Source organism: Salvia hispanica, chromosome 5, assembly GCF_029641045.1.
Source record: "Salvia hispanica isolate PSC_SH4W2 chromosome 5, Shi_PSC_v1, whole genome shotgun sequence".
NCBI classification, from domain to species: domain Eukaryota; kingdom Viridiplantae; phylum Streptophyta; class Magnoliopsida; order Lamiales; family Lamiaceae; genus Salvia; species Salvia hispanica.
The window spans coordinates 6,230,050-6,245,000 of NC_142696.1; the positions used below are offsets into that span (position 1 = coordinate 6,230,050).

Sequence of the window (14,951 nt, forward strand, 5' to 3'; positions counted from 1 at the left end):
AAGGCATTAGATATAGCTTCGTCTGTGTCCCCTTGGAATATTCGACTTAAATGATCTGCAACTTTGTTCTCCGTCCCCCTTTTTATCCTTTACTTCCCAGTCGAATTCTTGCAGTAGTAGCACCCACCTAATCAACCTTGGTTTAGACTCTCTCTTGGCCAGGAGATACTTAATGGCTGCGTGATCAGTGTAGACTATCACCTTCGACCCTAGTAAGTACGGTCGAAACTTCTCAAATGAGTACACCACTGCCAACATCTCCTTCTCTGTGGTATCATAGTTCTTCTGAGCCTGGTTGAGGGTCTTCGAGGCATAGAAAATGACATAACTTTTCCCGTCGATCTTCTGACCTAGGACCGCTCCTACCGCAAAATTGCTTGCATCGCACATTACCTCAAAAGGGTAGTTCCAATCTGGTGCTCTGATTATTGGGGCAGAGACAAGTCTATCTTTTAACAATTGGAAAGCCTTCTTGCAGCCTTCATCAAAATCAAATTCCACATCATTGTGCAAGAGATGCGTAAGTGGTTGGGCAATTTTTGCGAAATCCTTGATGAATCTTCTATAAAACCCTGCATGACCCAGGAACCCTCTAACCTCCTTCTGATTCGTGGGGTAGGGTAGCTTCGAGATCACATCCACCTTGGCCTTATCCACTTGAATCCCTCTCTCAGAAACCACATGACCTAAGACTATTCCTTCTGGCACCATAAAATGACATTTCTCAAAATTTAGGACTAGATTCTTTTCCGGACACCTTCTCAGTACCAGATTTAAATTGGCCAAGCATGAATCAAAGGAATTTCCATACACCTTGAAATCATCCATAAATATTTCCATACACACTTCCAACAAATATGAGAAAATGCTCATCACAACGCTGGAATGTGCCCGGTGCATTGCATAAACCAAACGGCATTCTTCTATATGGATAAGTGCCGAACGGACAGGTAAAGGTTGTGTTCTCCTGGTCTTCAGGATCCACATATATCTGGAAGTATCCACTGTATCTTTCTCGGAAGAAAAAGTATTGCTTCCCAGCCAACCTTTCCAACATCTGGTCAATGAAGGGTAAAGGAAAATGGTCCTTCTTGGTGGCTTCATTAAGCTTCCAGTAGTCAATGCACATCCTCCATCCAGTCACCAATCGAGCAGGTACCAACTCATTCTTATTGTTCTCTATCACTTGTATCCCCGACTTCTTTGGCACCATGTGAACTGGGCTGATCCATTCACTGTCTGGAATGGAGTAAATAATACCCAAGGACAGTAACTTCAGAACTTCCTTTAGAACTTCTTCCCTCATGTTTGGGTTCAGCTTACGCTGCGGGTCTCTACGAGCCTTTTCCCCTTCTTCCAGTGTGATGTGATGCATACAAAGGTCGGGGCTGATTCCCACCAGGTTCGTTAGCTTACGCTGCGGGTCTCTACGAGCCTTTGCCCCTTCTTCCAGTCTGATGTGATGCATACAAAGGTCGGGGCTGATTCCCACCAGGTCGGAGAGAGTCCATCATATGACCTTCTTGTTTCTCCGGATTACTTCCAGTAGATCATTCTCCTGCTCCGCTGTCAAGTGGCTGTTGATTATCACTGGGAATGTTTCATCTTCCCCAAGGTAGGCATACTCTAGGGTCTCGGGCAATTTCTTCAACTCCTTCTTTGGTGTGATGGCTTCCTGGGGCAGGGTATTTTACTCCAGTCCTCTGGTTGCCAGTTCACTCGAGTCAGTTCCTTCGTCTGGGCTCCTCACTTGAACAGACCCTGTCGACTCGAATGACAGTGGTTGGTGGCAGAATGCCATGATCGCTTCATTGATCTGTTCGTCTGTCAGGTTCCGAGTTAATAGGGTTTCACACCACCCTGCCACCTCCTAGTCAACAGACTGACTCAACTCCGAATAGTTGAACTGTTCCTGCATTAATTCGGTCTCAAGGTACTCCTGGACTAGGGGGTTAATAACATCAACAACATGCAAATTTTCCACATCCAACGGTTTCTTCATGGCTTCATCAATGCTAAAGGTGTATTCCTCCCCATGGTAGTCTAGACATATAGTACCATCAAACACATCAATAATAGTCTTAGCGGTGCGTAGGAATGGTCTTTTGAAAAGCACTCCGCTAGACTCAGCAGATTCGTTATCACTCATTTTTATTACATGGAAATCAGCTGGGTACAGGAAATCATGCACTTTTACTATCACATTCTCCAGCACACCCTCGGGTGAAATGCATGTTCTATCGGCTAACTGAATTACTACTTTCGTATCAACCATACTTTCCCCTATCAACTTCTTATATATCGAAAGTGGTAACACATTTATCGAGGCTCCTAGATCACACATTGCATGCTCAAATTTAATGTCACCCAGAGAAATGGGAAAAGTGAACATACCTGGGTCTATGCATTTTGATGGCATTCTCCTTTTCTGTATCACAGCCGACACATTTTCTCCAATTACTATCTTCCCGTCGGGCTTGGTTTTTCCAGCTATGAACTCCTTGATGAATTTACTGAATGTAGGCAGCTTCAAAGATTGTAGGAACGGTAGATTGATTTCCAGTTTGCCGAAGATCTCCATGATGTCTTCAGTGTCATCCTTCTTCTTCTTAGCCTCCCCTCGGTGAGGAAATGGCTTCATGCGCTTCAACGTTCCTGCTGGACCTCCGACTGAAGATTCTCCGATTTCTTTCCTTACTACCTCAATCTCCACTCCAGGCTCTGGGTCTAAGAAAAATGGATCAGCCATACGAGGTAGTGGCTTCTCCAAATCACCTTTTTGAAGGTCGTCTTCCACCCTGGTGTTCCTTATCTCAGTATCCCCTTGACCAGTGGTCAGTTTCCTGTCTTCCTTACTTGTCAAAGGAGGTATACTCTCATCATCTTTCATTACTGGACCCTCATAGCCCCGTCCTGACCTCAGAGTAATCTGACTGATGTTTGCCCGGTCAGGTGGTTTCACTGAAGCTGGTATCCTTCCCTCGTGTCCCCTCATCTCATTCAACGAAGTGTCCAATTGCGACATTTGCTTGGCCAACATATCCATGGCAGACTTCTGATCTTGTTGTGCATCTTGAATTTTGTGTACCACATCATTGTTTGCTTACATATTGTTCTGCATGTGTTGTTGAGAGCTGACTAGGTCGTGTACCATATCATCCAGATTCCTCTGAGGCTTATAGTTCGGTTGATTTGACTCCCTGGCCCTTGATTTCCTTGGTGTGTATGCTGGAAATCCTGATTGTTTCCCGTGGAGTTCCTCTGGTGTGGTGGCACATAAGAACTCCCTTGATTACTCTTGTTTCGATTGTTCCAATTGGGCTGGTCCCCTTGATTGCGATAACCCCAGTTGTTTGGCCCTTCCTGATTCTTCCATGACCAGTTCGAATTATGTTGTGGTCCTTCTTAACTGTGGTTAGGCCAATTCTGCTGGGCTTCTGCTGGACCTGGGTACTATAGCTGGAGTTGTTGGTTCTCATCGGCCCACCTGAAACAGGGGTTGTCTCTCCATGGTGCCTCCTTAATCTTCCACTGATTCCAGCTTGTATTCTGATTATTTTGATTCCAATTCCCCACTGCATTCACCTGGGCTTGGAATTCTCCATCTGGCGGTGGACCATAATAGAGTTGGAGTTGATTTTCCTCTGGACCTGGCGGTTTCTCTTTCTCCTGCGAGGTAGGGGAATTTTTCTTTCCAATTGCACTTAGAAGTGCCTTCTCCAACCGATCTATCCTGTCCCCGACTCCTTCTTCTTCTTGTTCCTTTACTGCATTAGCCGAACTTCTCCTCATGATAGTTCGTGGGTTATCCTATGCTTTCTTGGCATCGATCAGCCTTCCCAAAATCTCTCGTGCTTCGCTTGCCTTGTTCTTAGTAAAATTCCCCCCGCTCGTGGAATTCATTAAGTCCTTAGACTCAGGATTTGCTCCTTCATAGAACAAGTAAAAAGTCTCAGCCTCCATCATCCTGTGATTGGGACAAGCGTCGAGCATCCCCTTAAACCGAGACCAGTATTGGCTCAAGGACTCATAGTAGTCCTGCTTACATTCCTCAATCTCCTTCTTTAAGGCATTTGTTTTGTTGGACGGGAAGAAATAGTCTAGGAATTCCAGTTTGAAATCCTTCCATGTGTTAATCGAGTCGGGTAGAAGCCTCAGCAGCCATGTATTGGCCTCCCCTTTTAGGGAAAATGGGACTGCACGCAGGCGGTAGTCCTCTTCAGTGGCATCATTGGGCCACTTTTGGATGCTGAACAGCTTACTAAACTCGTTGAGGAACTCGTAAGGACATTCATTCCTCCGTCCAGAAAATGTAGGTAAAACACCCAGCACGTTTGTCTTAATATCAATAGATCTCTGTCGTTGATTCGAGACGATGGCATGGGCGGGTTCACCATCCAGATGTGCAGTGAGTGAACCGATCTCCGGATCAGGGTCCACCAGGTGTGCAATATCTACGTCTGTCTCCTCCTCTGTTTTGGAGTGCTCAGTTTCTGTAGACGGCTTCGGGTCCTCTCCTCCTGACGAATTCCACTCCTTTTCACTTTCTAATTCGAACGGAAATGGATCTACTGTTGTAAACCCTGATCTGGTGGTGACTATGGATGTTGATTCCTTGACTTGCCACCTGACTTGAGCGTCCCTCGATCCAGATGGGTTACTCCAGTTTCCAAATCGTGAGCCCTTGCTCATAAACTGTCAGGAAAAACAAATAACAGAAATTAAAACTATATATACCAAATCTTTAAACACGTAAACAAACTACACAATCTATCCCCGGCAACGACGCCATTTGAAGAGCGATAAGTCAGTGAGGTGTGTTTGAATAAAAAATCTCCCGATCTAGAGAATCCACTAGACACCGGGTCAGGCAGGATTACCGGCTAAGTTTAAGCATATCAATAAGAAGAGGAAAAGAAACTTACAAGGATTCCCTTAGTAACGGCGAGCGAACCGGGAAAAGCCCAACTTGAGAATCGGGCGGCCACGCCGTCCGAATTGTAGTCTGGAGAAGCGTCCTCAGCGACGGACCGAGCTCAAGTCCCCAGGAAAGGGGCGCCGGAGAGGGTGATAGCCCCATCATGCCCGGACCCTATCGCATAACGAGGCACTGTCGGCGAGACGGGTTGTTTGGGAATGCAGCCCCAATCGGGCGGTAAATTCCGTCCCAGGCTAAATACGGGCGAGAGACCGTTAGAGAACAAGTACCGCGAGGGAAAGATGAAAAGGAATTTGAAAAGAGAGTCAAAGAGTGCTTGAAATTGTCGGGAGTTAAGCGGATGGGGGCCGCGATGTGTCCCGATCGGATGTAGAACGGCGAGAGCCGGTCCACCGATCGACTCGGGGCACGGACCAGTGCGGATTGCGGTGGTGGCCAAAGCCCGGGCAGTTGATATGCTCGCGGAACACCGTCACTGCGATCGTGGCGGACAGCGCGTGCGTCGTGCGTGCTTCGGCAACTGCGTGGTCCCGGTGCTGGCCTGTGGGCTCCCCATTCGACCCGTCTTGAAACACGGACCAATGAATCTGACATATGTGCGAGTCAACGGGCTAGTAAACCCGTAAGGCGCAAGGAAGCTGACAGGCGCGATCTCCCTCGAGGGGTGCACCGCCGACCGACCTTGATTTTCTGAGAAGGGTTCGAGTGAGCATACCTGTCGGGACCCGAAAGATGGTGAACTATGCCTGAGCGGGGCGAAGCCAGAGGAAACTCTGGTGGAGGCCTGATGCGATACTGACGTGCGGAAAAACGCCCGACCGGGCGTTTCGCTTGTGAAAATCGCCCGGGGACAGGGAAAACGCCCGGGCCGGGCATTTTGGCATGTGAAAAACGCCCGACCGGGCGATTATGCCGATACTTAGATTTTGTGGGCCAACTTTCTATTTTTGGACCTATAGTATAAATACCTCTTGTTGTCTTTTCTTTTCCTTAGGTTTTTGCTGAATTATATGCTTGAGAGCTTTGTTTCCTCTTGGAGAGGGTTTCTATCCAATTCCTAGATTTAGGTTGCTTGAATCCATCAATTGCTAGTTCAAACATGGGATTTCCATCAATTGCTAGTTCAAGCATGGATCAAGTAGAGGTATGCTTTGCGGTTTGTGGTTCCCTTGAAGATCTAGCCATGGATGTATGTTAGTTATGTTGTAAGTGCCTTAGCTTGCTTCATCAATGACTATGTATCACAATTTCCACTCTATCCAATGTTACTTCTTGTTTTGATCATCTTAGTTTCCTTAATTCTTGTTGGGTTGCCTTTATTGAAACAATAGAAAATCTACTTCACAAAAAAATATTAGATCAATCACTTACAAATTGGGTAAATCCTTGGGAAATGGATCACAAAATACATGGATCCACATCATTTGTCCCTCCCCCATTTTCTTTTTTAACTTATTTAGCTATGAGGTTTCTTACTATGTCTCGGCACACGATGTCTCGGCACATGATGACTCGGCACAATACGATGGTATGATGGCTCGGCACGTTGGCACGATGGCTCGGCACAATGGCACGATAGCTCGGCACGATGGCACGATAGCTCGGCACGATGGCACCATGGCTCGGCACCATGGCCTGATACGAAGGCACGATGGCCATGCATGATGGTGCGATGGCTTGGCACGATAGCACGATGGACTTACACGATGCCTCGGCACGAAAGCCTTAACCAATGGCACAATGGCTTGGCACGATGACCTTACCCGATACAAACGTTTTCTTTGCAAACACTTACTTTTGTAATTTTTGTTGTTTTGGTAACAACAAATATGTTTTTTTATTAGCTAATATGGTCTTAACTTCCGTAAACAACAGAATAATTGTTATCTTTTTTAATTATTATATATTTTATTTTATTATTATTAATTTTATTTATTTTTTAATAAATAACACTTTCTTTTGGTTAATAATAACTAATATTGTTTTGCTATTATTATATTTCATTAAAAAAACATAATTTGTGGATTTTTCAAAAGGTGAACGTATAGTTCTTTTTGTGAAGGTCATACTGCTGGGTACGGAATACTAGGAGCATTCTGTAATGATTGGGGGGGACGAGTGCCGGGGCGTGGTGTGCGGGATAGTTCCCCGCCGCCCCCAGCTCGTCTTCTTCATGTCCGAGGGGTGTATTGGGGGGACGGGTGCGGGGGCGTGTCGTGCAGGAGACTTATTGTCATCCCCGACGCGCCCCCCTCATCTGCTCCATGTCGATCGGTGAATCGGGGGGACGGGTGCATGGGCATGCAAGCGGGAGACATGTTTTCATACCCGGCACCCCAGGGGCGTGCGTGCCGGAGACATCTTGTCATCCCCGGCGTCCCCGAGATGTGTCGTGCGGGAGACAACGTGTCATCCCCGTCGTCCCCCGCTCCTTTGTCCGATGTCTTCGGTCCGTGTATTTCGTGTCCAGCGGGGCCTGCTTGGGTTCGTTTGCTTGTGCTCTGCTGTCGGAGAAGCCATGCGTCGCGTGAGTGGTGTTTGGCGTGTATGGGCATGTCGGTTCCCGGCCTCGGCAGTGACGACATCTCCTCCACGCCTCTTCAATTGTTGGGTCGAGCGTTTACTCGTCCGACTCCGATTTTTTCTGTGCGGGCTACATATCGAGCTGGCATTGAGTCGGATATAATCTTTCTTTTCCCGCCTCGTTCGGCCGCTCCTCCTTGGGCAGCTAAACAAGGTGGGCCAAATCGCGCACGCTGCGTGTCGTATTGCGTTCGCAGTCACTGGCGTTCGGGTTGACGACCCGCAGCGTTATGCTTGATCTCTCGGGTACGGTGCATGACGAGAGTACGAGGTCATCAGCCTCTGAGCTCCACAAACAAGCATTCTACGCTTCGTGCGAACGACTATCGGTTGGGTATTTTTCCATGCTCCCGTAGCTCGGCTCAAGCCTTGCCGACGTCGATGAGGAATGCTACCTGGTTGATCCTGCTAGTAGTCATATGCTTGTCTCAAAGATTAAGCCATGCATCTGTAAGTATGAATTAATGCAGACAGTGAAACTGCGAATGGCTCATTAAATCAGTTATTGTTTGTTTGATGGTACCTGCTACTCGGATAACCGTAGTAATTCTAGAGCTAATACTTGCAACAAACCCCGACTCTTGGAAGGGATGCATTTATTAGAGAAAAGGTCGACACGGGCTCTGCCCGTTGCTACGATGATTCGTGATAACTCGACGGATCGCACGGCCCTCGTGCCGGCGATGCATCATTCAAATTTCTGCCCTATCAACTTTCGATAGTAGGATAGTGGCCTACTATGGTGGTGACGGGTGACAGAGAATTAGGGTTTAATTTCGGAGAGGGAGGTTACCACATCCAAGGAAGGCAGCAGGCGCGCAAATTACCCAATACCGGGCTCCTAGAGTCTGGTAATTGGAATGAATACAATCTAAATCCCTTAACGAGGATCCATTGGAGGGCAAGTCAGGTGCCAGCAGCCGTGGTAATTCCAGCTCCATTAGCGTATATTTAAGTTGTTGCAGTTAAAAAGCTCATAGTTGGACTTTGGGTTGGGTCGGCCGGTCCGCCTCACAGTGTGCACTGGTCGTCTTGTCCCTTCTGCTGGCGATGCACTCCTGGTCTTAACTGGCCGGGTCGTGCCTCTAGCGCTGTTACTTTGAAGAAATTAGAGTGCTCAAAGCAAGCCTACGCTCTGGATACATTAGCATGGAATAACATTATAGGATTTCGGTCCTATTACGTTGCCCTTCGGGATCGGAGTAATGATTAACAGGGACAGCCGTGGGCATTCGTATTTCATAGTCAGAGGTGAAATTTTTGAATTTATGAAAGACGAACAACTGCGAAAGCATTTGCCAAGAATGTTTTCAGTAATCAAGAACGAAAGTTGGGGGCTCGAAGACGATCAGATACCGTCCTAGTCTCAACCATAAACGATGCCGACCAGGGATCGGTGGATGTTACTTTTAGGACTTCGCCGTCACCTAATGAGAAATCAAAGTATTTGGGTTTCGGGGGGAGTATGGTCGCAAGGCTGAAACTCAAGGAATTGACGGATTTGGGTTCCGGCACCACCAGGAGTGGAGCCTGCGGCTTTATTTAACTCAACACGGGGAAACTTACCAGGTCCAGACATAGTAAGGATTGACAGACCTCAGCCTGCTAACTAGCTATGCGGAGGTATCCCTCCGTGGCCAACTTCTTAGAGGGAGTACGGCCTTTTAGGTCACGGAAGTCTGAGGCAATAACTAGTCTGTGATGCCCTTAGATGTTCTAGGCCGCACACGCGCTACACTGATGTATTCAACGAGTTTATAGCCCTGGTCGACATGCCCGGGTAATCTTTGAAATTTCATCGTGATGGGGATAGATCATTGCAATTGTTGGTCTTCAACGAGGAATTCCTAGTAAGCGTTAGTCATCAGCTCGCGTTGACTATGTTCCTGCCCTTTGTATACACCGCCCATCGCTCCTACCGATTGAATGGTCCGGTGAAATATTCGGATCGAGGCGACGTGGGCGGTTCGTAACAAGGTTTCGCCCACGACGTCGCGAGAAGTCCATTGAACCTTATCATTTAGAGGAAGGAGAAGTCGTAACAAGGTTTCCGTAGGTGAACCTGCAGAAGGATCATTGTCGATACCTGCAAAGCAAACAGCGAACTCGTGTTTAACACCGGCGGCGTGCGGCGGGGTCGATCCCCGTCCCGCGCTCGTCTCCCCCGCCGGCGTGCTCCCTCGGGTCACGCCGTGCGGGCTAACAAACCCCAACGCGGAATGCGCCAAGGAATACTCAACGATGCGTCCTCCCCCCCACACCCCGTTCACGGACCGTGTGGGGCGACCGGATGTCTCACAAATGTCATAACGACTCTCGGCAACGGATATCTCGGCTCTCGCATCGATAAAGAACGTAGCGAAATGTGATACTTTGTGTGAATTGCAGAATCCCGTGAATGATAAGGATCCATGTATTTTATGAATCATTTTCCAAGAATTTACCTTTTGATGTTTGACCTAAGGTATTTTTGTGATGCTATTTTCAATTTATCAACACAAGACAAAAGATAGTAGATGATCCAACCAACAAAAATTGAATCTAAACAAGAATTGATGGAAGATTAGGAAAGGAAAGCATGTGTATAATGATGAGATGAAAGAGTTATGACCTTAGGACCTTGACCAAAATAATGGAAACAACCCTAGGCAACTTTCAATAGCTCTATCACCCCTTGGCTCCACTACTCAATGAATACACCCCATTGATGTATACCTCTACTTGAATCAATCTATGAAATTGAGACAAGCAACCTTTAAGGAAGGAATTGGATACATTCCTCAAAGAGGAAAAAACTCACTAAGGAGATAACTTCAATCACAATCTTATCTAGAATAAAAAATGACACCAAAAAGGTATTTATACTAAGAGCCCAAAAGGTGAAAAAGACCCACAAAAACTAAGTCTCGGGTGATTCACCCGGTCGGGTGAAATGCAGGGTGCAAAACACCCACCCGGGTGTTCTCTCTGGACTCTCTCTCCATTTCGCTATTTCACCCGGTCGGGTGATTTTCAGAGTGAAAACACCCGGCCGGGTGTTCCTTCTGGAACTCTCGCCAGTTCTGCGCGACTTCTGTAAAACTGCCATAACTCCCTCATTCGGACTCCGATTGGGATGTGCAAGATACCCACGCGAATCAATTTTCACGACAAAGGCGATGGTGGTCGTTTCATGGATTTCAGATATCATCTCAATAGGACGGTTGCCGGTTGAATCCAGCTGTAGCTGAAATCCTTGACGCACGGCTTGCATGATCGTATCAGTGAACCATCGAGTCTTTGAACGCAAGTTGCGCCCGAAGCCATTCGGCCGAGGGCACGTCTGCCTGGGCATCACGCATCGCGTCGCCCCCACCCTACGCTTAGCGAAAGGGCGGGGAGCGGAAACTGGCCTCCCGTTCGTCTTTGGTGTGCGGCTGGCCCAAATGCGATCCCTTGGCGACTCGCGTCCCGACAAGTGGTGGTTGAACACTCAATCTCTTGCGTCGTCGTGCCGCTGTGTCGTTCTTACGGGTGTCGAAAAATGACCCTGCGGTGGCGGGGCCTCACGGCTCCTCACCTTCGACCCTGCGCAACGCCCTCGACCTATTCTCAAACTTTAAATAGGTAGGACGGTGCGGCTGCTTCGTTGAGCCGCGCCAAGGAATCGAGAGCTCCAAGTGGGCCATTTTTGGTAAGCAGAACTGGCGATGCGGGATGAACCGGAAGCCGGGTTACGGTGCCCAACTGCGCGCTAATCTAGATCCCACAAAGGGTTTTGGTCGATTAAGACAGCAAGACGGTGGTCATGGAAGTCAAAATCCGCTAAGGAGTGTGTAACTGTTAGAGTTTGTATACTAGAAATCCGCAAAGGAATAAAAAGATTATTTTTTTCATAATTTTGTTATGTTTTACATTTAATGGATGTTTATTACATGTTTAAATGTATAAGTAACTCAACAAAGTCTAAGTCTTTGTTTTAGTAGACCGGTTGTGGGCGTCATTCACTTTAAGGTAACACGTGTGAATCCTACTTGGAAGGCAAGATGACTAAGAGACCTTTTAGGGTGAAAGGAAATAGGGCCAAGGAAGTACTAGAACTCATTCATACTAATGTATGTGGACCAATGTCGACCGAGGCATGAGGCGGCTTTCGCTATTTCATCACCTTTATTGATGATTACTTGAAAGTTGGATATGTTTATTTGATGCGCTTAAAGTCTGAAGCTTTTGACAAGTTTAAGGAGTTTAAGGCTTATGCTGAGACGCATCATGGAAAACGTATCAAAAGACTGCGATCCGATCGCGGAGGCGAATACCTCAGTTCCGAGTTTTTGGACTACTTATCGGTAGAGGGAATTGAATCCCAACTGACTGCGCTGGGCACACCCCAGCAGAATGGCGTAGCTGAAAGAAGGAACATGACCTTGTTAAACATGGTCCGATCGATGATGAGTTATGCTCGACTGCCTGTTACATTTTGGGGACATGCCTTGCTTTCCGCGAGCCATATTTTAGACAATTTACCGTCAAAATCTGTTCTTGCCACTCCATATGACTTGTGGAATGGGCGCAAGCCCAATCTAGAGCATCTCAAGATATGGGGGTGTCCAGCTTATGTTTTGGAAAATGATCCAACTAAGCTGGACTCAAGGACAAAGGTATGTTTGTTTATAGGATACCCCAAAGGATTGAAAGCTTATGTATTCTATAGTCTCCGAGATAAGAAAATCATTGTGAGTACTCACGCGACATTCTTAGAGGAAGACTTTGTTATGAATCATAAACCCAGCAGTGAGGTGGCTCTTGAAGAGCTCACTTCAGTCACAAGTTCCATTAACCAAGAACAAGTACCTATTGTACAACCAATTCCCGAACCTTCAACTTCTACACCTAATGTTGTAGTGCCGCGCCGCAGTGGGAGGGTCTCTCATGAACCCGAAAGGTACATTGGTTTGGGAGAATCTATGGATCACTCCTCGGACAGCAATGTACTAGATCCCTGGAATTTTGCAGAGGCGCGGGCGGATGTCGATCATTGCCAATGGGTAAGTGCAATGGAATAAGAACTACAATCTATGATAGACAAAGACGTCTACGATTTATCTGTCCTACGCGAAGGCTGTACTGCCATTGGGAGCAAGTGGATATAAAAACGTAAACGTGGACCCGATGGACGAGTTAAAGTCTTTAAAGCAAGACTAGTGGCTAAGGGGTACACCCAAAAGGAAGGTGTCGATTACGACGAGACCTTCTCCCCAGTGGCCTTGCTCAAATCGATACGGATTCTATTGTCTATAGCAGCTTACACGGATTGGGATGTGTGGCAGATGGACGTTAAGACTGCGTTCTTGAATGTTAGTCTTGAGGAGACCATCTACATGGAACAACCCGAGGGTTATGTCGTCAAGGGCAAAGAGCACATGGTTTGGAAGCTTAAGAAAGCCATTTATGGCCTTAAGCAAGCATCTAGATCATGGAATCAGTGTTTCGATCAGACTGTTCAAAAGTTTGGATTCAAAAAATGCCCTAACGAGAGCTTCGTGTATAAGAAGGTTGAGAAGGGGAACGTGGTGTTCTTAGTTTTATGTGTAGATGACATTCTTCTAATTGGAAACAATAAAAAGATGTTGTCATCAGTACGAACGTGGTTGTCAAACCGGTTCGAGATGAAGGATATGGGAGACGCGGGGACACATTCTAGGTATCAAGGTCCTACGGGACCGTGAGAAAAGGATGTTGTGCTTATCTCAAGAACCTTACATCGACACTGTACTTAGTCGTTTTAGCATGCAAGATGCCAAGAAAGGTTTCTTACCTTTTAGACATGACATCCATTTAGCTCAAGAGATGTGTTCTAAGACTGCATCTGAGATAGCAGAGATGAGAAGGATACCATACGCTTCGGCAGTTGGTAGTGTCATGTATGCTATGCTTTGTACAAGGTCTGATATTTGCTTTGCTGTTGGCATGGTAGCAAGATATCAGTCAAATCTGGGCCAAGGACATTGGACTGCAATAAAGAACATACTCAAGTACCTTAAACGGACTAAGGACTATATTCTAGTTTACAAAGCAGGCGAGCTCTGTCCTTTGGGATATACTGATTCAGACTTTCAACCTGATCAAGACTCGAGGAAATCTACTTCTGGTTATGTGTTTACCTTAGGAGGTGGAGCCGTGATTTGGAAGAGTGTAAAGCAAAAATGCATTGCAGATTCTACCATGGAAGCCGAATATGTGGCCGCTTCGGAGGCTGCAAAGGAGGTTGTATGGCTCAAGAACTTTCTTATGGACTTAGGTGTGGTTACGAATCTGCCCAAGAGTATCACCATTTATTGTGACAATTCTAGTGCTGTGGCAAATTCGAAGGAACCAAGAGCTCACAAAACGAGCAAACACATAGAAAGGAAGTATCATATCATTAGAGATATAGTGCAGAGAGGAGACATACAAGTGGTCAAGATTGCATCAGAGAACAACTTGGCAGATCCTTTTACAAAGGCATCGGCGGTCAAACCGTTCGAGCGCCATTTGGAAGGAATGGGAGTTCGACTCGCTCGAGACCTCAACTCGCTTTCAGTATAAGTGGGAGAATTAGACGTAGTGCACATTTTTTTTGTATACTCGAAAGCTGTTTTGAGTAGAAGTGGGAGATTGTTAGAGTTTGTATACTAGAAATCACATTTCGAGTGATTGAATACTGTTAAAACTCTTATTTTATTTTCCAAAGGAATAAACAGATTATTTTTGTCATAATGTTGCTATGTTTTACATTTAATGGATGTTTATTACATGTTTAAATGTATAAGTAACTTAACAAAGTCTAAGTCTTTGTTTTAGTAGACCGGTTTTCACTTTAAGGTAACACGGTCATTTCTGAACAAAGAAAAAGAAGAATTTCACAACCCAGATAGGCTCTAACTACCTATCGTGAAAGGTTGCAATGTCAGTCCGATTATTTCTAAGCCTTACAAAAATAAGATGACGTTGGTGTGGTATAGCACTAAATGGATCTAACAGCGAGACAGTCTTTATGCTATCTACTGAAAGACGAGGTCTTGTAAATTATTATTTCTTAATCAATGTACGTTAGCATTGAGCATACGGTATTGATTATGCACTACTTTGACTTACCAATTGGTGCGGGTTTCTCGCAACCCAATAAGCCTGGTATATTGGGTAGTGGTGATTAATTTCTAGCGGTGCTAGGATTGCTATTATGTTGAATCGTGCGCGAGGTGAGTCTCGTTTGATAACATCCTCAAGAGAATCTTGAAATAAGGTTTTATCATTCGAAACCTAGCTAGTTGGAGTTTAATTACTCTATGAATAATAAATAAGATTTTCTTGCTGAGTCCTTTCTTGGAATAAATAAGATATTAATTAATTAAGTTCATAGCAGACAATAATTAATTAATGGATGTTTCTATCTTAAGTGCAATATTAC

General features: G+C 46.0%; 2 pseudogenes; both read left to right on the forward strand.

The window, feature by feature from the left end:
* The first annotated feature begins 7,914 nt into the window (after positions 1-7,914).
* Positions 7,915-9,601, forward strand: LOC148924264 (18S ribosomal RNA; annotated as a pseudogene).
* A 232-nt stretch (positions 9,602-9,833) lies between these two features.
* On the forward strand, positions 9,834-9,990 carry LOC148924265 (5.8S ribosomal RNA; annotated as a pseudogene).
* Positions 9,991-14,951: the final 4,961 nt, after the last annotated feature.